Consider the following 25,926-nt stretch of genomic DNA (forward strand, 5'->3'; position numbering starts at 1 on the left):
AGCAAAGTATTTAGAACAAAAGCCTTTCACAAAAATAGGTCTTAAAAACAGACTATATGTCCACCGTACCAGGTTTTAATCCATCTTCCACATGGAAACGTAGGTAGGTCCAAGCTTGCCATAGGCACTCCAAAATCGTCTAGGATCTTGGTGGCAAACTCACAACCCACTGCACTCCCCTCTGATTTAGTGGTGGGATCTCCCACTATCTAGATCCATTGTGTTGCTTTCCTGCTTGTTTTACCAACAGCTCCCTATTAAACTAGATTAATGCATTGATTTGGGAAAGGTCATTACCCAATATATAACAACTTCTTTTCACTGACTAGGTCCCATATAGTGTTCATAAGATTACTACAGCAGATCAATATTCTTACATTACTACATAGCAGCTCCACATCCACAATGCTAACCATTCCCACAAAGAAAATATCACCAGTGAAAAGTTATATTTACTTAATAATCTTACCCTGCCATCCCATGGTCATTTAAGTGATCTGTAATGGACGACATACAATTTCCATTTTTGTAAGTCTTCCCCCTTTTGACTTAAGTGGTTAGCCAAAGCTCAGAGTCCTGTGGGTTGTTTCAGTTATGAGGAGAAATTAATGATGAGACCATGCTCTCATTGCTTCTTTTCCCCAATATCTTCTCAGATAGTCCTTATGTTAACACTGCCCCCTCCCCCTCCATAAACACTAGCATCTGTGGCCAATATAAAAAGGGCTTCAAAATATAGGTAAGCTAAGCCAGGATCAGTCACAAGGGTTTTTTTGAACTCTGAAAATGCTAAGTTACATTCTGTTGAGGATTCATAGATTCCCTTTTCCTCTTACAGTTTTCTTCTATATCAGCATTTACTAGTTCCACTGGTTCACTTTTTGCAACCATAGTTCCACTTTTTACTATTGACTGCTTGTCAGAAACATTCAGCAAATGTACATTCCTTGGTCTTTAGATCCATAAAAGCTTTAGAGTGGGGCTCAAAAGGGGGACTTGGGTGAGTAACTGCCAATTTAGATGCTCCTGGCATTCACAACACCCCTGCTCAGCTGCTACCTAACTCTACAGACCCCAGATGTCCCTATGTTTCTCTTCTAAAGCATCCCAAGGTGCCTACATTTCAGCAACTGGCACGTGCACAACTAAGTCTTGCCTAAATCCTGACAACACTAAGAACTTCTTCACCTAAGCCCTAGGGAGATTCACATTCTACACATTCCCCTGCCTATCACTCTGTCCAATAAGTGTGGTTTGAGCGTTGGCTCAGAGAGAGGGACTATGACGATCACCCAGCACTTACCTAGGCAGTGGGAGACCCAGGTTCCAGTGCTCCTGTTCCAATGCAGCACCTCAGTCCTCACCTTGTGACTCCCAACTTCAGCAGTTACGATTCCCCCCAAGATCCAGGGTATCAAAATAGGTTTTGCCTGGACATATCTTTAAAGGAAATTTCCACAGACTGAATTTGTAAGACATCATTCTTGGCATTTATTACAGATATTAGCCATAATGAAATCCACACAGATTAGTAGCTCATCCATAGAGTCATAGAGTGTAAGGCCGGAAGGGACCGCCAGATCATCTAGTCTGACCTCCTGTATATAAGAGGCCACCAGCACCAGCCAGCATATAAACCCCAATGACTGAAACTGGACCAAAGTATTACAATTCTCATGAGACTAAACTATTGTGTGCCAGAAGCAGAGAACAGAAGGGTCCCAAGGCCTGAGGCCCCTGCAATGGCAGGGAATTGATTAAGCAAAATCTACCAACATGATCCTGGCAGGCAACCCATGCCCCGTGTTCTAAAGGAAGGCGAAACCTAAAGAAGGTTGCTGTCATTCCGACCTGGGGGAAAATTCCTTCTTGACCCCAACGTACATAGACTTCAAGGCATTCAAATTATTTTTTAATAATTTTGATACTATAGATTTTTATTTTAAGCATTTTTTCAATTTTTATCAATTTAAAATTAATATGCAAAATTATGGGTTTTAAGTTTTTTATTTCTAATCTATTTAATAATCAAAGTTGTGGGACATTAAAGTTGGGGTCAGAGCTGTCAAACAAACAAACCCAGTTTTCGGAAAGGTGCAGATTCCCCAGTCAATTTCTTGTTCGTTTGTCAAGTTTAAGTCAGTTGGGTCATAGAAAGAGATTTTTTAGAATGATGTGTTTGGAATTTATTTAATATACAAGTTAAATTATTTTAAAGCTAATGAGCCATTTTCTTTCCAAATGAAAAGACTAAAGTGCACAAATATATTTACAATTTCTCCATGTAGTCATCCAAGTAGTCCCACTCTCCTTATGTTAGTTTTCTATTTATTTACTTATGCACAACAACTTTCGTAAATATGCTCTACAAAGATTTCTTCACAAGCTTAAGAAGTGGATTCCCTCACTAGAGAATGGTGATCGTTATTAAAGTCTTCTACAAAGTGGATGCATTTGTAAAGATAAGAAGTTGCAAACTGTGGCAGTACTGGGGCAAAACAAGAGAAGAAAAAGCTCACTGAAGTCTTATATTTGAACACAAGTCACCCTTTTCACATTTGGATTTTACTGCACAGGTTCTGGTTAAACTAAATAGATACCAACTTGACAAATACTTCTGGCACATTCCTTCCATGCAGATTTATAAACAGTAAACTCAAAAATACAATCTTCTATTAAAAATACAATCCATTAAGTTTAGTTCTTCTAGTCCCCAGGGCTTCCTCTCAGGTCAGCACAATCATCTTGTTCTCTCTCCCCTTTGGGCATAACTAAGGCTAAGATTATGTCACAGAATCTGTGACTTCCAGCGACCTCCATGACATTGCAGGCCCCACAGCTGACCAGCTGCTGCCAGCCACGGAGGACCCTGCAGCAGCGCAGCCCCCACAACAGACGGCGACCCCTGGGCTGCCCAGCTGCTGCTGCTGCGGCCCCCACCCCGGCAGCTCCCAACTGCCAGTGGTGGCAGCAGAGGGACCCCACAGCTGCTCAGCAGCCACAGGCAGACGGCCCTCCCCCACACAGCTCCCCTCTCCAAGGCTAGCAGGGCCCCTCCTCCCGCAGCTCTCAGCCCTGCAGGGCAGCAGGGGGACCCCCCCAGCCACTGGGCGATAGAGTCCTGCAGCTGCCAGCTGTTGCTGGGGGGGGGGGGGGGGGGGGGGATGCTGGACCCTCCTCCCTCCCCATTTTGTCAGGGATGTTTTTAGTAAAAGTCAGAGACAGGTCACGGCAGGTCCATGATTTTTCGGTTTTTGTCCATGACAAAATCGTAGCCTTAGGCATAACACACACCTCTTTCAGAGAGTGAGTCGTAATAGGCTGAACTGCACCGCATTAGCTCACAGCTGAGGCTATGTCGACACTATGAGCTATGGTGTGATTCCCAGCTTGTGTACACATACTCGCACTAGCTCTCGTTTGAGGTAGCCGTCTAAAAATAGCAGCGTAGCAACGATAGGATGCGCAGTGGCTGCACAGGCTAGTCGCCTCACGTACATACCCACAGGGTTCAGGCAGGTTTGTACTCGGGGCGCCTCGCCAAACCACTGCTGCTGCTACCTGTGCTACTGTGGCTCCACTACTATTTTGAGGGTGCTAGCTCATAATGTAGACATACCCTGAGAGTACCTCTCTGTGCTGCCTCTGAAATCTATCTGGGAATTAATACCCAACACACCAGACCGTTGCCTGACTTAGTGAGACTTCTCCTAGCTAAGACAGAGATTCAGGGCCACGTCCAAGGGACATCCCAACATCTGAACATTCTGTCATACTAACTCTTGTGTTATCTGAAAGGGCCAAATACTGCTTCCATTGTGACACCAACAGCCATTTTGCCTCTAGCTTTGGGTGGAGCCAGACTGGACCTGAAGCGCATACAACTAAATCCTGACCCTACAGAAATCAAAATGGAAAAACTCCCATTCACTTCAAAGGGTCCATGATTTGGCCCACTGGCAATTATTTAAGAACAACATTAACGTACACAGTATATCAACCCTGTAACATACTGCAGTATTTAGAAAGCTGCAGCAATGAGAATCCGATGCCACTGATGGATAACATAAGAGTGGGTGACTATGTTGTCTCTAAGAGTAATGATCTTAAGTTAAGGAATAAGATGGGAAAGTGTGTGTTCTGATCTGGACTAGTTCTTTATTTCCACAGCCTCTCATCTCCTCATGTGGTGCTAATACACAGAAATTCCTTTTCTGGGAAAAGGCTGCCCGAGATTGTTATCTTGCTGTGATAATTGTGTGTATATTGGGCTTGGATATAGCCACTACAGCATAGTAAGACCTTCCCTTTCCCCTCAAGGCTGCCTTCCCCCTTTTCCCTCTCACAACTCTCGCTTTCTTCTCCCCGTTACAGATACAGAATTGTGTCTTCTCTCCTTCCCTTACTCCTCCACTTGCCCCAGTGATCTCATCCCATAACCTAATTTATCTCCTGCCCACCCTATCCCATCCCTTACTTTTCTTCTTAATTTCACTCTCCTCTGGCTCTTTCCTCCCATAATACAGGCATACTTAAGTCTCCCTCACCTTAGAAACCTGCTTCTGATCCCTCTTGCCTTTCCAACTACTGATCCTTCTCTCTTACATTTCTAAGCTCATTGAAGACACTGTCTATAATTCCTCTCCTCCATTCTATCCATTCCCTAGACCTCTCCAATCCAGCTTGCATCCCTTGCACTGCATGGAAACTACTCTCCCCAAAGTCTTGAATAATCTCTTCCTAGCCAAATCTCAGAACCACTACCCCATTTCTCATTCTCCTTGACCTACCTGCAACTTTCAATACCGTTGACCATGCTCTTCTTGAAATTATGTCCTCCCCTTGGCTTTTGTGACTCTGTCCTCACCTGGTTCTCTTTGTACCTTCCTAACCGTTCCTGCAGAGTGTCCTTCAGAAGATTTTCCTCATCCCACTCCTTTGTGGAGGTTTCTCAGGGCTCTCTTTTTGGTCCCTTTCTCTTCTCCCTCTATATCTTACTCTGCATATTCTCATCCACAACACACAAAATTCAGCTACTATCTCCGTGATGATGATTCACAGATGAACCTCTCTTCTCCAGACCTGTCTCCTTCTGTCCAAATTAAAATCTCAGTGTGTCTTTCTGAGATCTCCTCAACAGGGCTAAAACAAAGCTCAAACTTGCTCCCAAACCTCTCCATTACCTCCCTTCTTGATCACTGTGGACACCCCCATTATCCTGCCTGTCACTCTAGCTCATAACCTGGGCATCATCTTTGACACAGACCTTTCCGTAAATCCTCACATACAGGCTATGTCTGCAGATTCTTTCTGCATCCCATCTCTAGAGTTACGGGCTTTTCTATCCATCCATACGGCTAAAACTCTTGTCCTGGCTCTCATCATCTCACATCCTGATAATATCATTATCTTTCTCTCTGGTCTTGACAAATGCAGTCTTGCCCTGCTCAGATCCATTCAGAATGCTGCAAAGATCATTCTACCAGGCCATGATTATCGCCATATCATCCCTCTCATTGCATCCCCCACGGTTCCCCATTTTCTGTCACATAAACGAAGCAGCTTGTCTTCACTTTCAAGGCCCTTTACAGAACCCTACGTACCATCTCTCATTCAATTGAACTGTCTACTCCCACAGCCTCCAGCTGGCCACTTGTTAAATTTTCAAACAAATACTTCCAAGTTTTCTCTAATGCTGCCCCTCACGCTTGGGAGGAACTCCCCATAAACATCTGCAAAGCCACCTCACTATCCTTCTTCAAATCCCTCCTTAAACTCACCTTGGTGTGATGCCCACAAAAAGCTTGACAATGGTTTGGGTGCCTCGGTGCCGATAACACTGCCTAATATGCTGACCAATATCGTTGGATTGTTTCCTTGCACTCCATCTGTCTGTATCCATCTGCTGTTGCTTGTTGTACAGTTTGATTGTGAACTCTGGGGGCAGGAACCCTGTTTTTGTTCTGTGTTGTACAGCACCTAGCATGGGGGGGATCCTGGATCATGACTGGGGCTCCTAGGCACTACAGTAATACAAATAATAAATAATAATTCTCATAAAGTGGTTTAAGGGACACCATGAACGTTAAAACCATGCCTCTGTGTGAAACTGTGTTACCTCCAGTTATTACAAGTTACACTGAAGATTACTTTATCTGAAAGAGATTAGAAGTGGGAATATATTTTTTTCTTTTTTTTCCAGTTTACTTCGTGTATTGATTGCAATGTTTATTCTCCCCCCATATGTCACTTTCCCCTGTTTGTGTGAGTCTTTCACATAAAAACAACCCTCTCCCCTGTTGCTGTTTTTTTTAAAATAGTAAAATCACAAAAGTTAGCAGGGAATTAGAGAACAGGTGTTATATCCTTTTAATGTACAGTGAGCAGCTGCTGATGTTAATACAAAATTTCCTAACACGAAATATTTCAAAATGCCATGTTCTACTGGAGATGACAATTATTATAAATAACGTGTCTATATAAAGTCTTGTCTTGGATTTGCTCATATGTGACTTGAGACTGGTCCCAATGAAGCCAACTGAAGTTTTTCTATTGATTTCACTGGCACAGAATACCACTTCTTATTAATATTTCCTGAGCACTTATTGATTTGAGTCCTGATTCTGAGATGCAACCAAGCTCAACTGGCTGCAGCATGGGGGGGGGGGGAAGGGAGATTTGTGCTACCTTCTAAATTATAGGGCTGCTAGCATAAACTAGCCTTGCCTCTAATTTACATTTGGCTGCAATGCTCCCAAAGTTACCATCTGAAAGCCTGGAATAGCTGCAGTGTGGAGTATTCCACACACAAGCTTTCACTCAGACAGGCGCTTGGGCACACCCCTGTACGAGGGCTCTGTGGGAGGGCAGCTCAAGGTCATTCTTTACAGGGGAAGGGAGAAGTGGAGAGATCTAGCTGTTGTCCTGCCCTTTTTGCTATTAGAGGAGTGTAAGGGGGTGCTACTCAGAATCAGGTCTTGTTATGCATACTATTGCCTTCAGGTCAGGTCCTTACAGCTTTGCACATGCTGTTTGTTTTGAGCTTTTTGAAGTCTTAGAGATAAACTGCTCTGAGGGACTAATTAAATTCTTCATCCTCAACTGCATATTTTACAGTTAAGGGCCCAATCTCCCACCTGGACTCAGTCCAATAATAAGCACTGTGCACGGTAGTGTTTTCAGGACCCTGCCCTAAGAATAACAACTTTTCCCTGCCTCAAGACCCACAGGATCCCATGAGTATTTTTTCTGGCACTAGTGACCAATTTACCTCTCAGATAGCTGTTAGGCAAACAGGAATTATCTGACACAAGGAACCGAGATGTCAGGATATTTTTTCCTACTTCAGCAGTCACACCCTTCATGCATGGAATGCTAAGGGTTTGTTGTTTTTTTTTAATTTTTTTTTAATAATTCCCAAAGTATTTTCTTAATAGCAATGAAGGAGGAGGGCAGTCTATCAAACACACTTAGCTATTATTATGCCGCCTACGCCCAAAGCCAAGAAAATTAGCCAGCGGTCAAAAACCAGCTCTTCTCTCCATATCCTTTCTATGGTGTTTGTTTTCTCTGGGCAGGGCTGGGGGAAGCATGCAACAGCATCTGAGATCTGGATTAGGGCCATCTTTCTGCTTCTTCACAAAAAACAATCAACTGCGTACAAAGAGATACACGGTGTACAGGAACAAGTCTCACTTGACAGCACCATTTGGATGTTGTCTGTTGCATCTTAGCCCCTTTGTGTACTAAAAAAATAAAAATAAAATCCATGTTTACACATGGCTGATGAAATTTGGTTATGGCCCAATTATGTTAAAACAATGTTTCTTCTTGCCTGTAAGGACAGCATAAAAACTTGTTACAACAGCCTTTTAAAGTTTCCAGGGTGGGTGAAATATAAGTCATTCTAAAAACGATCATCCCTCAACATAGTAAAGGACATGTGTGTAGATTTTGTGACTGTGCTGGTGGGTTTTAATTAAAAAAATTAAGTCCATGCATGTTAAGAAACTTATGTTTTAGCAGTGTTAAAATACAGATCCCTATATGAGGATAACTGGTATTCTTCTGTTCTTACAGGCAAAACAAAATATTTGTATTGCTGTACCATCTAGAAGCACCGACTGAGCTCAGAACCACACCGTGCTAGGTGGTGTTCATATATATAGTAAGAGACAGTCCCTGCCTCATAGAACTTGCAGTCCAAATAGTCAAGACAGCTACAAAGAGTGGAAGAAAACAAGTATTTTTCTGATTTTACAGATAGGAAACTGAGGCACAAGAAGATTAAGTGACTTGCCCAAGGTCACACGGGAAGTCTTTGGCAGAGCTAGGAACAGAATGCAGACCACCTCAGATCCAGTCCAGCACATTAGCCATAATACCATCCCATCTTCCTGAACATATTTTAACACAGTTCAGTCACAACTATGTTTTCATATTTTTGGGTATTTTTCTTTTCAGAAAAATGCTAAATTTAATTTTTCCCAAGCAATTACAGGAAGAGCTATAGGGAATATCCAAATAGAGTCTGTTTCTCCCTATGCCTTGAATAGAAAGGCTATATAGAAAAAGGTGACATCTCTTTTGGAATGAAATGAGTCCTATAATACTGGTGTGTCCTTTGTTGTGAATTGTGTGCGAGGGACTTAGTATTTCAAAATAAAAATAAATGGATTCAATTAGTCTGGACATTTATGGGCCATGATTAATTGAAATTATTTTAATACATGCAATTTAACTAATCTGCTCTAATTTATTCAGAAAAGATGGAATGATTAGGATCTTGACTGAGATGCCATTACATGAGAGCCTGCACTGAAGTAAATCTTTGCAAGTTATTGCTTAACTGATTTCAGAGTAGCAGCCGTGTTAGTCTGTATTCGCAAAAAGAAAGGGAGTACTTGTGGCACCTTAGAGACCAACAAAATTTATTTGAGCATAAGCTTTCATGAGCTACAGCTCACTTCTGTTGCTCACGAAAGCTTATGCTCAAATAAATTTGTTAGTCTCTAAGGTGTCACAAGTACTCCTTTTGTTAACTGATTTGAGATATTTCCATATATTTTTCACATTTTTTCTTCTCTCTCTACACTTAGGCTCTTATTTAGAAGGTGTAATAATCTTTATGTAAATTGCCTAATGACCATCAGATTAAGCATATCCCAAGAATTAGTGCAAAATCCCATCTCCATTGATTTCACTGGCCAAATGCTCATTAAAATTCGATGGGAGCAGGACTGGACCCTGCCTATCTTTTATTTGTAGTCAGTTTAATTCTATTGGCTCAGGCTGTACATTTGGGTACAACACATCAGAGCAATTATTTCTAACTATTATGGCCTTTGACCAACATTCTCAAGTCCAATCACTCCACACCTTTGCTCACTTCTCCTGTTCAGTTTACCCTTTTTTTCTTTAAGGGAAAAAACATAGCTGGGAATGGGGCAGGGTTGTCATGCCAGTGAAGCATTGGGTGGAGGTGGGAGAAGGTTCCTCCCTCAGTTACCTGGCCCAAGCAATTAGACAATTGTCTGCATCCACTCTCAATTTAATTCCATGTTATAGTCCTCTGCAATAAGAGCTATGCAAATAACTGATTTTTCAGTGTGGTGATTAAACCAAAACAATAACAAATATTGTTTCAGGTCAACCTAAAATGAAAATATTTCATATTTTTCAGTGAAACTAAAAAGTTGAAAATTTCATTTGGGGTCAAACTATATATTTCTTTCAACCCAAAACATTTTTTTTTTCATTTGGGTGTTTATCATCATTATTATTAGTTAAAAACAGAAATAAAATTCAAAGTGAAAAGTACTTTCAAATAAAAATAATCAAAATATTGAATTTAGAAAATGTCAAATTGAAATGTTTAGACTTATTTGGATTTTTTTTTAATTATCAAAACAATTAGGTGAATTTGATAGCAACATGTTAAATGTTTCGGTCGACTGGAATAAGTGTTTTTCAGTAATAGGGTTTTGTCCAAAAAAATTTCACTCAGCTTTACCTGCCATTCCATTCTGTACAGCTAGCAACAGAATGAAACTGACTAGTTGTACAAGCTCTCAGGTGCTCTGTAGCAGTGCATCATACATCTGGGTTCTAGCTAACCATTCTGCTCCTGCAAGTGCACTTGGAGCTGCTACCTACTTTTGTATAGAGAATTAAGCTACTAGTACCAGAGGCTCTCTGTAACCTGGGACAGTACAGAAGTCTGTTGTATTTTTTAACTATTCTCGCTGTCATCTTCTACTGCCTTCAGCACCACAGACAGTATGCAGAGCTTCGCTCTTTGCTTTAGCAGACCAGTAAATCTTTAATCCCACCTCAGAAAGTCCTTATTTAAATTTTGAGTACAATAGCAAATGTTCAAATCAAACCATTGGGCAGAAGGCTGAACTCCATGGCCAAGTCTGCTTCCAGCATCTAGCCACCAGGTGTTGGAACTTTACCAATAGGTGTATGATCAAGTCCAGTAGCATAACTACATCAAGGAAAAAAACCACACAGGCCCAGACTTGAATAGCTATATGCAGCTCGAAAGCTTGTCTTTCTCACCAACACAAGTTGGTCCCATAAAAGATACTACCTCACCCACCTTGTCTCTTTAAATAAAATAAAAAACAACTGGCCAGATTCTCTGCTGATGTAAATCATTTTAGCTCCACTGACTTCAATGTAGCTATGCCAATTTACACCAGGTGAGGATTTGTCTCAGAAACTTTTATGTTCCAGATTTATTCATTGGTGGCATTTGAGTCTTTTGGCCTCTAATTACAAATTAACCAAGTTTACCTCCAAACAGATTTCACAAGAAAATCAGTGAATGCCTGCAAAACCTTCTGAAATACAGTTTTATAAAGAGCTGAGTGACGAAGAATGTTATCAGCAACATATGTGATTGATTTTTCAAGGCCACGAGTGAGGACCAAATTGAACAAAGCATCTTGATCTTAAGGAAATCCCAGAAAATTAAGATACATATTTTTTCTTTAATTTCTGCTCCTGTGGCAATTTTGGTGATCTACCTTACCTTTATTTCTCTTTCTGGCCCCTCTACTTGAACTCTGACTTCAGGAAAAATTGTGGACCGTAGGCCAACAACATTAATTGGGCTTTTATTAACTGACTTAGCTGAGCTGTGACCATGCTGAAACTCAGCAGAGTACAAATTGCACAGATCTACGTAGGAAGCCCACTTCATATCACACCTCTGTATGTGCAGGGAGTAGGAATACCACTTTCTCCAGCAGCATAGTTTTCAGATTTCACATGTGCAAAATTCTCAGCAGCTTGTCAAGTTTTCTCAGAGTTCATTATAAAAAAAAGCATTCAGCCTCCTCAAATTTCTGGATGTTTGAAAGCATGTGATGTGAACCATAAACAAATTTAACATGAATGTCCATAAATGTTTTGCTCAATTCTAACCCAGGATCATAGAAATTAGAGACTGCAAAGACCTACTAGATTATCTTATTGATCCTCTTTCAGTGAGTCTGTGCCAAACAAATTCTATGCTGCTTTCTCTAATACACTTTAAGAAGCTCCAGACAATGGAGCTTCCACCACCTCCCTTCACAGACACTTCAGGGCTCTGCTCCTAACTGGGCTTCTGGAACTACTAAATGTAAACATACACACTCTAACAGATCTCTCTTTTAGGAAGTTTTTGCTGACAAAGTCAAAATTTTTGTTTTGGTTAACTTCAAATTACTCCTTCCCTTGAAACCATCCAAGATACCTTTATATGGTTCATATCACACCTTAATCATCACTGGCCCATGCATGAGCATTTAGTTCTTTTAATCTTTCCTCGTTAATTAATCCCTTCTACCCCTTGACCGTTTTTATTGCTTCTCTTGGTAATTCCCTTCAATTTAGTGACAACTTCCTGGTTTTGAGGTGTCCAGAAACTGAATGCGGAATTCTAAATACCAATATAATGACAGATGGGAGTGAGTTGCTAAGGTTGTCACTGGAGAATAAAAGCAGGATATCAGACTATGATTTTTTTAAAATGTAATAGCAGCACTAGGTTAAAAGTCTTCCCTGCATGATTTTGTGGACCCCAATAACTCCGCCTCCTACAACTCACCAAGGAACATTAGGTTTCTGCCACTGTTATTCCCAGTATTGGTGCTCTAGTTTATGTTTGGGGTCTGGACCAGTGAACAGCTGGTCCAAAATCAGGCAAGTGCAAAGGTATGGAACAGGAAGAAGCTGAGTCAACAACTGCCTGTATTTTGGAAACCCACCTTTGGGATATGATGGGTTGATTGCCAATTTGTAGTAGACAAAAAGACATGGTACTGGAGCAGGCTTAATTCAGTTGCAGAGTCCCACTGTATGGTGATTGGAGTCCGCGTGGCGCATCACCACAGTCAGAACCTGAACTAGAGTTCTTGTAGTTGGCAGGCACACAGCTCTACAATGTCAGGCAACCCTCTGGTAACAGCAGCAGATACTGTGCTAAATTTGTCTGAGCTGGAAGCTGCCCTTTGCCGATGCTGCTGTGTGGGACAGGACCTCAGTGTTCTTAAACTGGCCCTGGAGAATCACAGTGTCAGTTGAACAAATACTCTCATATTAAGCTCCTCTGAAAGGGATCTCATTAACTGCTAAAGTTGCAGGAGCTAGAGAGAGAGGAAATTATTCATTTCCATAATTTTCTCCCTCCTCCCCAGAGAATTACAAGAATTTTGTATAAAACTGATTTATTGGGCACTTAAGACAGTATCACTCTGAGCCATTTTGAATACCTAATCCTTTCTCCAAACTGACATTTTTAGGGCTTTTACAGTTTTTAGAATGAATTTGGACCTGATATAAAGAAAACAAGCTGGATATCTTATTGAAACATGACTGTCGCATGATTTATTTAGCAAGAGTGCAATCTGTCCTGTGGAATCCTGTTTATTTTTTATTATAATTCAATAATCTACGCATTCCTCAAGATGTCTCTATTACTCACCTAAGGGTTCACTATTCCAAAGTGAGCCAAGTCATACAGGCAAAATAATCTCTTTAACACAAAGCAGAAATTTCATATATGCAAGAAAAACATGAATGGATTATGTGGATTTTATGCACACTGGACTAGATCCTCAGCTGATATAAATTGACATCTCTATTGACTTAGAGATGTACTGATTTAAACCAGCTGGGGATCTGGCCCATAGTGTCTTATTGATGTCTTGCATAGGAATTACTGTGGTGGACCAGACCAGTTAGTTCAACTAATTCAATATCCTGTCTCCAACAGTGGACCATACCAAGAAACCCCACACTGGACAATTATGGAATAACTTGTTCAAAGGATAAATATCAGTCACCCTATCAAAAATGCTGATATATAATATGCTTTTTAGAACATTTTCCAAGAAAAATTATTTTTTGACTATTTCATTACACCTCCTAAATTTATGAAGCATGCAACGTTCTGCTAGATTCCACTTCCCGATCACACAGCAAGTCAACATCAGTGCTGAACCAATGGGTCTTGGTTCCATTTCTCTACTCCAACCACTAATTACCACCTCTGGAAGACTAATACAAAATGCTATGCATTGCAAGGGCATCATGTTACAACTCTTACATCACAAAGATGGTTAAAGAGGTCATAGAAGTCACCAATCTAATAATTGAGGTTTTCTGGAAAGCAAATAATATATTTAGCCAATGTTCAGAGAGCTCCTCAGTTAGGTGTCTATGTTATCTCTCAGTTATAAAAGAGCTTCAATACTTTTTGTCTTGCAGTAATTAAGACTTCTGCTGAATACATTTAATAAGGAAATTTAATCCTACAGGGAAAAGATTCCATAAGCGTAGAAGAGCGGATCTCCTTGGCAGTTTGCTTCTAATGATAAAACAGACAAAACAGAAAGTAATACAAGTTTAACAAAGTTGCGAGGCACTGTCCTCAAAGAAAACTAGAAATATTCCAACATCTGACAAATCTGATGATGTGTTGTTCTTGGGACTGACACTCTCTCTCTCTCCTTTACCATGTATATCAAAAGATTAAAAGTGTTTCCTAATGTGGAGTAACCTTCTCACATGGGAAGGTTGTCTGCTTTTAATAAGACTATTGCATCTCATCTCCCAACCAAATTAAGCTCCATTAGATTTACCCTTATAACCTGGTTTCATTATGCCTCCCGAAGTGCTTTGTTTACACAAATGCTCTCAACATCAGGGTGGTGTCTTTTTCCATCAGGAAGCACTGGCAGAACTACAATGGAAATCAGCTTCTTATAACTTTCCCACCCTAACACCCAACTAAAGCAAAAGCTGAATAAATCAGTCATTTCCAAATTTGGGAAATCAGAAGGTCAGGTAATTCTTTTATATCCAAAGAGCTTTTAACATTCTCTCTACACTCTGCCAACAGAGTGCCTGGCCATTCATTGAAAGAGCAGTCCTTCAGCACTACACTGGTATAAAGAGAGAGAAAACATTTCTCTTGGTTGTTCGGTGCGCGAATGATGTATATAGTAGCCTCTCTTTTTGAAAAATCAAATGTAATTAACATTATTTAAAAACAGGAAAACTGGAAGAGGGAAATCTGGAAAGAAGGCCAGTTTGTACAGAATGATTCCCCACATTTACTTTTGCCTCTAGTAGACTGTCAGAGGTTAAAGAGATGTAACAGGGTGGCCCTGATCATACTGATCCCTTTTCAAACACATTGGCCGTGTTATTGCTTAACTATACAGGGGATATTCTTTTTCACTTCCCTGTAATTTAAATAAGTCACTGGCAATTAGTCCTATTCACACTAGGATACCTGTAACACACTATATAAATAAAATACGTATCTCATACTTTTACTCTGTTCAGCATCTGGCTGTCCTCATTCCTCAACTTCTCCTTTCTTACAGAAGTTGTACAGTAGACCGACAGTTCATCCAAGTGGGCAGGCACCATGTCATTATAGACTGTATTCTGCATATGTTATTGAGAACATTATCCATTACTACTTATTTGGAACTGGAGTATTTCATCTCAGCATATTCACATTGTGGGATCAAGGCATCTATGCCATAAGCTTCTGGAACCTTCTAGAAAACAGTGACTACTGGGCCCTCTTGTCCCTCCCGCCCCCACATCATGGAGGATTCTGAGGGTCTAAAAGGGGGAGTGGCCCCAACCAACCCTCTCTGCTCTGTTCCTTTGTAGCTGCTGACGCTGCAACAAGCTCAGATTGCAGTGTCCTTGATGCTTCCCTTGTCAGTTTTTCTTTTTTCTCTCTCCCCTTTAGAGGCACAGTTTGTTGGTAGTCAGTCAGTCAGTCAGCATGGGCCCTGTTTGGACCCGCATACACTGCTACTGGTGGGGGAAGCTCTTCAGGCTCAATTGATTAAGCTGGCATGGAATAAGGGCAGCACTGGCTTTCAAGAAAATAGGATGGTGATGGTTAAAGTACATTACAAATACACACAGAACTCATCCTTTACACAAAGGCATGCAGAAGTAGGGTTGCCAACTTTCTATTTGCACAAAACTGAATACCTCAGCCCCTTCCCTGCTGCCCAACCCCTGCTCGCTCCATCCCCCCTCCCTCCATTACTCTCATTCACTTTCACCCAGGTGGGGCATGGGGTTGGGGTGCAGGAGGGGGGTGAGGGCTACAGTTGGGGGTGCTAGGGATGAAGGGTTTGGGGGTACAGGAGGGGGCTCCAGGCTGGGGCTGAGGGGTTTGGAGTGTGGGAGAGGGTGTGGGCTCCAGCTGGGGGTGTGGGCTCTGGGGCGGGGCCAGGGATGAGAGAGGTTTAGAGCTCTGGCTGGGAGCGTGGGCCCTGGGGTGGGGCAGGAGTTGAGGGGCTTGGGGTGCAGAAGGGGGCTCAGGGCTGGGACAGGGGGTTGGGAGAGTGCAGGCTCTAGGAGGGAGTTTGGGTGCAGGTGGGGACTCCGGGCTGGGTCAGGAGGTGGGGGTGCGGGAGAGGGTTCGGGGTGCAGGGTCCCAGTGGCACTTACTGGAACTGTCTGCCAGGTCCCTGCTGTGCAGCCCCTAGGTGCACGGGTGACCAGGGATGCTCCATACACTGTCCTTGCACATGCAGGTGCCACCCCCACAGCTCCCATCAGTCGCAGTTCCTGGCCAATGGGAACTGCAGAGCCATCCCTTGGGGCAGGGGCAGCATGAGCAGCCTCCTTGACTGCCCATGTGCCATGGGGCTGCAAGGACCTGGTGGCCGCTTCTGGGAGCCACACAGAACTAGGGCAGGCAGGGAGCCTGCCTTAGCCCCAGGCCCTCGCTGGGCTGCCGACCGGATTTTTACTGGCCATCTCAGTACCATTATCAATTATCTCTGAGAACTCCTGGAGGATGGGTTAAATCTCAGAGGACTGGAGAAGAGCAAACATAGTAACTATCTTTAAAAAGGAGAACAAAGAGAATTCAGGAAATTATAGACCAGCCAGCCTAACTTTGATACCTGCAAAAATACTGGCACAAACTATTGATCAATCCGTAAGCACCGAGAGGATAACAGGGTTATAAGGAATAGCCAGCATGGGACTTGTCAAGAAGAAATCATGTCAAACCAACATTTTTTTTTATTTGAAAGGATTACTGGCCTAGTGGATGGGGGGAAAGCAGTAGATGTGATGTATCTTGATTTTAGTAAAGCTTTTGAAACAGTTCCACGTCAGTCTCGGGAAATGTAATCTGGATGAAATTACTATTGCAAGCACTTTGGAGGACAGGATTAGAATTCAAAATGATCTTGACAAATAGGAGAATTGGTCTGAAATCAACAAAATGACATTCAATTAAGACAAGTGCAAAGTATTACACTTACGAACTACCCATTGGGGAATAACTGGCTAGGTGGTACCTGTGACATTGCACTCTGTACGATTTTATGAAAGTATGTTGATGAGTGTGAATATAATATAACTAAAATATGCTTCATGAAAAAGGTCTCTTGTAAGGTATCATTACAAAATTTATAATCTACTGAGTGTGGTCATCCTATTTGCATAAATGTATCACGCTTGTATTTGAAACTAGAAATATAAAATTTAACTGAGGTCTATTGTAATTATGCAAAGTGTGGGCCATTAATGGTGGTTTGGAATCTTGATGGCTCCCATTAACCAGGACAATTGTCTGTAGATGGCTCTGTTTCACTTTTAAGTCTTCCTGTATGTGTGTGTACTGGCAAGTTGGTAATGAAGTCTTACCATGACATGTAATCATGTCACCTAAACTGGAATCTATCTTTAACCCGGTGCTTTTCCATTGAGAAGGAGGGGGCGGGAACCCCGAGAGGGACAAAGGATTCCTGCCTTATGCAAAAGATATATAAATAGGTGGAACAGAACAAAGGGAGGCAGCCATCATGAGAAATCCCCTAGCTACCGCCTGAGCTGGAACAAGGGCTGTACTAGGGGAAAGGATTGTGCCCAGACTGGAAAGGTGTCTGGTCTGTATAAGAAATTTATTGAAACATCTCTAAGGGTGAGATTTTATCTGTATTCAGTTTTTATTACTGTACTAGACTTAGACTTGCATGTTTTATTTTATTTTTATTTGCTTGGTAATTCACTTTGTTCTGTCTGTCACTATTTGGAACCACTTAAATCCTACTTTCTGTATTTAATAAAATCACTTTTTATTTATTAATTAACCCAGAGTATGTATTAATACCTGGGGGTTGGGGCAAACAGCTGTTTTCTCTCTGTCAGTGTTATAGAGGGCGAACAATTTATGAGTTTACCCTGTATAAGCTTTATATAGGATAAAATGGATTTATTTGGGGTTTGGATCCCATTAGGAGTTGGGCATCTGAGTGTCAAGGACAGGAACACGTCTATAAGCTGCTTTCAGTTAAGCCTACAGCTGATATGGTTCAGACCTGGGTCTGGGTTTGCAGCAGGCTAGCAGGTCTGGCTCAAACCAGGCAGGGTGCTGGAGTCCTAAGCTGACAGGGCAGGAAAGCAAGGGCAGAAGCAGACTTGGCACATCAGGTGGCAGCTCTCAGGGAGTATCTGTGATGCAACCCATCACAGTAGTACTGCTGAAAAGGATCCAGAGATTATAGAGGATCACACACTGAATATGAGCCAATATTATGATGTAGTTGAGAGACTGGCTAATATCATTCTGGGCTGTATTAACAAGATTGTCATACGCAAGACACAGAAAGTAATTGCCCCACTCCACTCACCATTTGGTAACCCTCAAATGTAGTACTGTGTCCAATTCTGGCCACCATACTTTAGGAAAGATGTGGAGAAATTGGAGTGAGCCCAGAGGAGAGCAACACAAATGATAAAAGGTCTAGAAAACCTGACCTTTGAGGAAAGATTAAAAAAACTGGGCATGTTTAGTCTTGAGAAAAAAAGATTGAAGGGGGACCTGATAATAGACCTCAAATATGTTAAGGGCTGTTATAAAGGGGATGGAGATTGACTGTTCTCCATGTCCACTGAAAGTAAAACAAAAAGTAATAGGCTTAATCTGCAGCAAGGGAGATTTAGATTAGATATTAGGGAAAACTTTCTAACTATAAGGGTAGTTAAACTCTGCAACAGGCTTCCAAGGAAGGCTATGGAATCCAGATCACTGGAGGTTTTTAAGAACAGGTTGGACAAACACCTGCCAGGGACAGTCTATTTTTACATGGCCCTGACTCAGTACAGGAAGCTGGACTTGATGATTTTTCCAAGTTCTTTCCAGTTCTACATTTTTATGATCCTGTAATTTTTTAATTAACTCTAACAAATGTGGCAGAAACAATCCTTCCATAGTTTGTGGATTACTAACGCTGCGCTATTCTTGGATTCCTAATTTTTCTACATTTGATCATTACATCCCTTGAGCCAATAATGGATAGATCAGTATTGCTCATATAGAGTCAGAGTTTGCAGCCAGAAGGGACCATTCTTCTGACCTCCGGTATATCACAGGCCACCCATACCTCCCAGAGCACAAAACATGCACCCTAAATTCAACAACTGAAATTAGACCAAAGTACTGCGGTCCCCAGAAGACTAAACTGCTGTGTGCTACAGGCAAAGAATAGGAGGGACTGAGGTGTATCAGTGTCCAAGGTCCCTGCAAAGGTAGGGAAATGATTAAAATGAAATATCCCCCCCGATGATCCTCACAAGTGACCCGGACCCCCACATGCAGAGGAAGGTGAAAAGTCTCATATTGTTACTGACATTCTGACCTGGGGGAAAATTCCTTCCCGACCGTACATACAGAGACACTCTTAGACCTTGAACATGTCAGCAAGAACCAGCCAGCCAGACAGTGAGAAAGAGAACGCTCAGTGTCGTCTCTGAGCCCCAGCCCACCTCTTTCAGCGTCCTATCTCCGTATGTGGCCATCCCTGATGCTTCATAGGAAGGAGATAAAAAACCCAGAACACATATTAGGTTATAGTTATGATTATTTATAGATCTCAATCGGGGTCAGAGCCCAGTGTGCTATACACACACAAGTAAAATAAAGACAGTCCCTTCTGCAGAGAGCTCACAATGTTGGATTGTGACAAAAAGCAGATAAACAGACAAACATGGGCAGGGTGCTCAACTAGGACCACGTTTTACGTTGGATTGTTGTCCCCCTAAACTATCTTTCAGGGCCTCTATAGCCATTTTGAGTGTAACTAGGGGGTTATATTTTGGATATACTGTATCTTACAGATCAACTTTTAGCTTCAGACAGAGGAGCAAATAACCATCTTTAGCTAGCTTATCTGCAGCATCCTACCAAACGGACTCTAAATAGAAAATGTGAATATTGACAACCTGCCACGGATATTGGAACATGTCAGCAATCATCACCATCCCCATCTTCAGGAATCATTACAGTCCTACCAGTTTACCACAAGACAGAGTGCAAAGCAATAACTCACTGGACAACAGAGATAGACCACTGACTTCCTGAGGAAACTACAATCCATCCAAATAAAAACACCATCCTGGCCACTATGGATGTAGAAGCCCTCTACACCAACATTCCATACCAAGATGGACTACAAGCCGTCAGGAACAGTATCCCCAATAATGTCACGGCTAACCTAGTGGCTGAACTTTGTGACTTTGTCCTCGCTCATAACTATTTCACATTTGGGGACAATGTATACCTTCAAATCAGCAGCACTGCGATGGGTATCCGCATGGCCCCACAGTATGCCAACATTTTTATGGCTGACTTAGAACAACGCTTCCTCAGCTCTCGCCCCCTAATGCCCCTACTCTACTTGTGCTACATTGATGACATCTTCATCATCTGAACCCATGGAAAAGAAGTCCTTGAGGAATTCCATCATGATTTCAACAATTTCCATCCCACCATCAACCTCAGCCATCAACAAGAGATCCACTTCCCGGACACTACGGTGCTAATAAGCGATGGTCACATAAACACCACCCTATATCGGAAACCTACTGACCGCTATTCCTACCTACTTGCCTCTAGCTTTCACCCAGATCACACCACATGATCCATAGTCTACAGCCAAGCTCTACGATATAACCGCATTTGCTCCAACCCCTCAGACAGAGACAAACACAAGATCTCTATCAAGCATTCTTACAACTACAATACCCACCTGCTGAAGTGAAGAAACAGATTGACAGAGCCAAAAGAGTACCCAGAAGTCACCTACTACTGGACAGGCCCAACAAAGAATATAACAGAACGCCACTAGCCATCACCTTCAGCCCCCAACTAAAATCTCTCCAACCCATCATCAAGGATCTACAACCTATCCTGAAGGACAACCCATCACTCTCACAGATCTTGGGAGACAGGCCAGTCCTTGCTTACAGACAGCCCCCCAACCTGAAGCAAATGCTCACCAGCAACCACACAACAGAACCACTAACCCAGGAACCTATCCTTGCAACAAAGCCCGTTGCCAACTCTGTCCGCATATCTATTCAGGGGACATCGCCATAGGGCCTAATCACATCAGCCACACTATCAGAGGCTTGTTCACCTGAGCATCTACCAATGTGATATATGCCATCATGTGCCAGCAATGCCCCTCTGCCATGTATATTGGTCAAACTGGACAGTCTCTACGTAAAAGAATAAATGGACACAAATCAGACGTCAAGAATTATAACATTCAAAAGCCAGTCCGAGAACATTTCAATCTCTCTGGTCACTCGATTACAGACCTGAGAGTGGCTATTCTTCAGCAAAAAAACTTCAAAACCAGACTCCAACGAGAGACTGCTGAATTGGAATTAATTTGCAAACTGGATACAATTAACTTAGGCTTGAATAGAGTCTGGGAGTGGATGGGTCATTACACAAAGTAAAACTATTTCCCCATGTTATTTCTTCTCTCCCCCCACCCCACTGTTCCTCAGACGTTCTTATCAACCGCTGGAAATGGCCCACCTTGATCATCACCACAAAAGGTTTTCTTCCTTCCCCCCACCCTCCCTACTTGCTGGTAATAGTTCATCTTGAGTGATCACTTTCCTTACAGTGTGTATGGTAATACCCATTGTTTCATGGTCTCTGTGTGTGTGTATATAAATCTCCCCACTGTATTTTCCACTGAATGCATCCGATGAAGTGAGCTGTAGCTCACGAAAGCTTATGCTCAAATAAATTTGTTAGTCTCTAAGTTGCCACAAATACTCCTTTTCTTTTTGCGAATACAGACTAACACAGCTGCTACTCTGAAATTGGAGGTGGAAACTCAATAACTATTTCAAAAAATGAATATTAAATAACTCAACATTTACATTTATTTATTATTTGAATTACAATAGTGGCTAGAAATCCCAGTGGAGACTGGGTTCCATTGCATTAAGCTCTGTACAAACACACAGAAAGAGACAATCCCCGCCGCAGAGAGCTTACAGTCTAAAGAGACAAAACAGACAGTGTGAGAGGCACTGTGATGCGACTTGCCCACGTCACATAGCAGGGCAGTGCAGAGCCAGGAATAGACCCCATGTGTCCTGAGTGTGAATTCAGTACCCTACCTGCTGAGATATTCTGTCTCTCACGTTACTGGAAATTCAAATAGTGTGTATCGTCTACAGAAGTCCCCCCCATCCCCCTTTGAGGAAAAGGATCCTCACACCACACATAGCAATAACAACATGCTAAACATCTCAGCTGACAGAACAGAAAGAGGTGCTGGCATGCCTTAATGCCTAAACTAAAAACAACATGATCAGCTCAAATACCACTGCACAAAAGTCATAGTATCAAATAGCAAACAGCATCCTACTTACTGTACCTAGAATATACACTGCCTGCTGCATCCAAGCAACTTCATAACATACTGCCAGAACTCTTAAAAATAATAGTTTAGGGCACCAAACCAAAAGGAAACAATAGCAGAGTTAATCACAGCAGCATCATATCAAAAGAGTGACAGAAAATCAAGCCCTAACAACGTACAACCAGCCATATAGAGCAAACAAATAAAACTAACATGGTAGACATCATATAAATTAATGAAAAACCAAGAGATTATCTGAACACTGGGGCTCATCGTCACATCTCCAACATCCGTTCGAATTTGAAGATTTTGACCAAGATGATGCAGATGAAGCTGGAGATTAATATCCAGCTGCTATGTCTTGTTCTAGTGGCCACTTTGATTTCAAAGGATTTTTTCCATTGGGGAAAAAAATAGTTTTACTCACCCCCTCATACTGGTATAAATGTAAGGCAGCAGCGGAGTTGCAAAAAATTCACAAAAAACACAAGCCCTTTATTTTGAGTGTTCATCATTTGGGTCCAAATGATTCATCTCATCACTCCTGGCAGCAGCATGTGCCAAAGGGACAGCGAGTCACTTTCTCAAGCTAATCATTTGAATGTGGAGTAAGCTTAACTGGTTGAGGTCATCAGTTTTGCCCTCTTCTTGTTCTAAATCAGGCTTCCACAGCAGCTCTCTCTCTTTCTATTTCACCTCCTTTTTCAGGTCATTTCAGGTTTAAGAGTCTTTGCAGCTACATGGCTGCCAAGAGTGCTGTTCTGACATCAGAATATTCTCTGAACACAATCTATGTTCTAGATTCTTAAAGAGCTTATATGGCCCACATTACTGCAATATCAGAGCACTTCACAATCTTTAATGTATTTATTCTCCCAACACTCCTGTGCGATAGTGAAGTGCTATTATCCTCATTTTGGAACTGAGGCAGAGAAATTAAGTTTACTTATGGTAAAATAGGAAGGCTGTAGTGGAGCAGGGAAACGAGCTAGGACTTGGAGACCCAGGTGTCCTGAGTCCCAAGTTATCACCTTAAGCACTGATCGTCTTTCCTCATTACACTGTTCTCTCTATCCTCTTTCTGTATTGACCATGTTGTCACTGGACAAGATTGAGACAGACATTAACCAGGGCCCTGGCTAATTACAGATATTTGAAGGAGATTGAAAGGCCTGGTTCTGGATCTTTATTAGGTGTTACAGAGTAAGTGGATCATAAAGAACAAGGCTGATCTAGCATTCTTATAATGTGGCAATTCAAGTAAGGAACAGATTGACCAGCAACCCATCAGTGATCAGAAAAACAGTGTGAAAGGGAGTCATTGGGAAGAAAAGTAATGTTGAGTGATGATTCTGAAAATACTATAATAAGGGTGCTGTCTAAAGTATACCAGGAATGTCATATGGTCTATGTGGGAAGAGCTGACACCAAGACAGACAGACTTGCTGTGACACTGCTTCACTTCAGGGATCTGGGAAGAGAAGCGAAGAGGGAAGTGCTTTTTGTGCAAGCAAAGAAAGGAGAGGAATGATCACTGAAGACCAGCTGCGCGGTGGGTTGGTAAAGAAGAGAGAAGTACTAGGAGTCCACACATATAGCATCAGAACAACTTCTGTTTTATAAACCTGTTTGGATTAGATGGTCTCCATTTAAATAGAAGGTGAACTCACCACCTAGGTTTAAAGATGGCAAGACTTGTTAATTGGCCTTTAAACCGCATGTTTTCAGAAAGGAAACTTTTGCCTAACTCAAAAGATCGGATATGTATTTCCAACATACAAATAAAGCAGAAGATGGGACTGGTTCTTAAAACATCAGGAAGTAAAAGCTAAAATGTATTTACACAAATGCAAGCTACATGAGAAAGTAACCTTACTAATGGACTGATGATATTATCCAGTGCATATAATGGAGATGGTGGGATGATTCTCATAGTTGAAATGTAAATAGAGATATATAAGAAAAGAAGAAGAAGTGGAGGGATAGTGCTACTGGTCAGAAATAATTATATTTGAAAAGTTGTGGCCAATTAGGGAGGTACTGGAGATGGAAGAAAAACAAAAAGTTTTAAAAAAGGAAAGACTATCAATGATCTATATAACAGGGAACATGTAACACAATACTGAAATCTGCAGATGAAATTAAATTGGAAGGAGATGCAGATACCAATCAAGACTGGGGAATAATACTACAATAGTGCCTTAAGAAATTAGAAACCTGGGCAGGAAATAACAGAATTAGATGCAACTTCTAAAAATGAAAGGTAATTCATCTGGGGAAAAATATTATTTTTATTATTATTATTATTATTATTAACACCACAGTTGGGTGGGAGAAACCTGGGAAGCAACCATATTGGAAGAGACCTTTAGGCAACAGTGTACAGCAAATTAGATATGATCTACAATGCACCAACCACTAAATGGCTGGTCCTGCGGATCAGGCCCATTAGCTCTGGCAGGTAGCTCAGATGTGTATCTCATTCATCTATTATTATGGCTGAGATTTAGGGGGGAAAACATGTTCACCTGTTGTTCTGTATAAAACTTAGGTCATCATGGATGATGTGCACAAATTAATATTTTCTGAAACAAACATTATACTAGTGTAGTTCAGTTAGAATGGATACATTTCAGGCTTAGTTAAACGCGTCATTGGTTGCCGGTCAACAAAATTGCCTTGCATCACTTTTGATATTAATATGTTACCTCTGGTTTTGTTCTTTGTGTACATATTAAATTACTTCCATATGTTTTCCATATTTAAACAAATACACCATAGGACTCTTATTGTCATTTTAAACTACTTGGCACATAGGAGAAAGAGTACAATTTCTATTTTTTTTAATTGTATGAAATATTTTGTACTGTATGGGTTGAATGCTGCCCAACCTCTTTATTTGGCTTTGCAGGATTCAACTTTTTCCAACAGGAGGAAAGGGAGTGGCCAACATATGGGAGTTGTACTGAGATCTGATAAGAGCCTTTGCCAGAGTCACTGTGGCATGGTGTTGCTGCTTCCAGTGGGAACATCTAGGAAAGGCTTAGATTTGCCACTGAGAACGAGCAACAGGAGCCACCTCCACTACATGGAGATAACACCTCAGGAGAGAACCATTGCCACCAGAGGAAGCCAGTTGAAGATGCCACTGCTATTGGAGGGAGCCTGCAGAGGAATGAGAATAGGGGTAGGAACTATGTCGGGGAAGCAGACTTACACAATGACTCTGAGGGGAGGGGCAGAAAGAAGATGAAGTTGAGATTGGGGACAAAGGAGGCTGCTCTGGAGCCATGAATGGCATAGGAAGTGAGGGGAGAAAGATTGAGCTGGGAACCAAATGGAACTACAGCCAGGAAAAGGTTGCTGAAGGAAGCAGAGGGAAGGAGCAGACTGAGCCCCCCTGTAAGATGCCTCAGGCTGCAGCCAGGCAGCCTAGAGGAGAAATGGAGTAAGGGAAGGGGTTGAGGAGAACTGATTTTGACTGTGGGCAAGAAAATGATCTTATTTTCTGGGTGTGAGGCGATGTGACTGAATTTGTTGGAAACAAGATCAGTGAGCGAAAGGGAAGGGGAATTACTTTTTTTGGGTGGGAAACTGAGGACAAAGATCATGGGAGAAGGGGGGAAAGAAGAAGCCAGTGTGACTGAAAATCAGAGTCTGACTGGGAGGTCTGGTTGTCTTTGAGAAAGCCTTCCTCATAAGAGGTGAC

The 25,926-nt window shown here is 41.9% G+C and overlaps 1 protein-coding gene across 1 annotated transcript in view; it reads right to left on the reverse strand.

The window, feature by feature from the left end:
- Positions 1-25,926, reverse strand: part of TBCK (TBC1 domain containing kinase) — a 244,548-nt gene that overhangs the window by 4,038 nt on the left and 214,584 nt on the right. The window contains exon 30 of the mRNA XM_043513301.1: positions 1,304-1,440. The gene's annotated coding sequence lies outside the window, so the exon portion shown is untranslated. The remainder of the gene's footprint in view (positions 1-1,303; positions 1,441-25,926) is intronic.

Source organism: Dermochelys coriacea, chromosome 4 (assembly GCF_009764565.3).
Source record: "Dermochelys coriacea isolate rDerCor1 chromosome 4, rDerCor1.pri.v4, whole genome shotgun sequence".
In the NCBI taxonomy this organism is placed as follows: domain Eukaryota; kingdom Metazoa; phylum Chordata; order Testudines; family Dermochelyidae; genus Dermochelys; species Dermochelys coriacea.